General features: G+C 38.8%; 1 non-coding gene across 1 annotated transcript; it reads left to right on the top strand.

Moving 5' to 3' along the window:
• The first annotated feature begins 1428 nt into the window (after positions 1 to 1428).
• On the top strand, positions 1429 to 1500 carry TRNAD-AUC (transfer RNA aspartic acid (anticodon AUC)). The gene has a single exon. It is a non-coding gene; the product is annotated as a tRNA-Asp (tRNA).
• The last annotated feature ends 360 nt before the right edge of the window (positions 1501 to 1860 follow it).

Below are 1860 nucleotides of genomic sequence, written 5' to 3' on the forward strand. Positions count from 1 at the left end.
TGACATTTTCCACACAGACTCGTTGTGCGAGACAATTAATGTTCGTGAAAAAAAATTCCCAAAATTGTACATTTTTTAGGCAAAATTTTTTTATTTTACATATATTCAAATAGAACTCATTCATGGCTTTGGCTGAACGTCACAGTGTAAGAGCCCAGAGCGTAACCCCTCCACAGGCCGTGGCGGAGTAGCGCAGTTGGTAGCGCCCTCGCTTCTCATGCCAAAGGTCGCGGGATCGATCCCCGCGTCCTCCACAGGCGAATATATTTTTAAATCCTTTATATTAAGTTCGCTTGCTTGCTTAGGACCGTGCAAATCTTTCGCTCGTTTTTTAACCCACTTCCCGTGATCCAATCGAGCTGATATTTTCCACACAGACTCGTTGTGTGTGACAATTAATTTTCGTAAAAAAAAATTCCAAAATTTTACACTGTTTAGGGAAAACAAATTAAATATGTAATTACCAATTGCTTAATGGTGGCAGACAATCATCTGACCCATAGGTGGCAGCCATCTCAAGCCAGAGGACGAGAGGACTCTAGCCGCCACGCATATAAAGGATTTATAGTGAAAAACTTAGTTTTTACGGGTTTACTTGTTAAATCCTTTATATTAAGTTCGCTTGCTTGCTTAGGACCGTGCAAATCTTTAGGTCATTTTTTAACCCACTTCCCGTGATCCAATCGAGCTGACATTTTCCACACAGACTCGTTGTGTGTGACAATTAATGTTCGTGAAAAAAAATTCAAAAATTTTACACTTTTTAGGACAAAAATATTATATTTAATTACCAATTGCTTAATGGTGCAATGCAATCATCTGACCCATAGGTGGCAGCCATCTCAAGGCAGAGGACGAGAAAACTCTAGCCGCCACGCATATAAAGGATTTATAGTGAAAAACTTTGTTTTTACTGGTTATACTTATTACAATTTAAAATCATTTGCTGTTTCCTTTTATAACGTTAATTTCACCAAACGTTAAATCACCTGCTGCACTCAAAAGCCTTAACTTTTAAAGATGAATCCTTCAACATTTCAAGCTATTATTTATTGAGTATTAGAGATTATTTCTAGTTATAATTTCTGTCAATCACAAATCTTCCCACTCTGACCGAGTCCTCGATAGTAAAGCCGTTAGGTTCCCCAAATGTAACGCGGGAGACCAGGGTTCAATTCCCCGTCGCGGAGAAAAACTCTTTTTAAAAAAATGGCCACTGGCTCTTATTGTTATTACAATTTAAAAGGACTTGCTCTTGACTTCAATCACGTGATTTTCACCAATTGTGAAGTAACCGGCTGCTCTAACCAGCTTGAACTTTTGAAGATAAACCCCTCTTCATTTCAATCGGTAATATGCCGAGTATATGGGTTCATTTCTACTTTTTATAATATCAGTCAATCTAGAATCAGTCGAATTCCGAGTGAGTCCTCGATAGTATAGTGGTTAGTATCCCCGCCTATCACGCGGGAGACCTGGGTTCAATTCCCCGTCGGGGAGAGCTACACTTTTTAAAATGTTTTGGCCACTGGCTCTCATTGTTATTACAATTTTAAATCACTTGCTGTTCCCTTTTATAACGTTAATTTCACCAAACGTTAAGTCACCTGCTGCACTCAAAAGCCTGAACTTTTAAAGATGACTCCTTCTTCATTTCAAACGATTATTTATTAAGTCCTAGTTACAATTTCTGTCAATCACAAATCTGCCCCACTCTGACCGAGTCCTCGATAGTAAAGTCGTTAGGTTCCCCACATGTAACGCGGGAGACCAGGGTTCAATTCCCCGTCGGGAAGAACTACTCTTTTAAAAAAGAAAATGGCCACTGGCTCTCATTGTTATTACAATTTAAAATTACTT

The sequence above is a fragment of the Lampetra planeri genome, chromosome 66 (assembly GCF_965212315.1).
Source record: "Lampetra planeri chromosome 66, kcLamPlan1.2.h2, whole genome shotgun sequence".
Taxonomy (NCBI): Eukaryota; Metazoa; Chordata; class Hyperoartia; order Petromyzontiformes; family Petromyzontidae; genus Lampetra; species Lampetra planeri.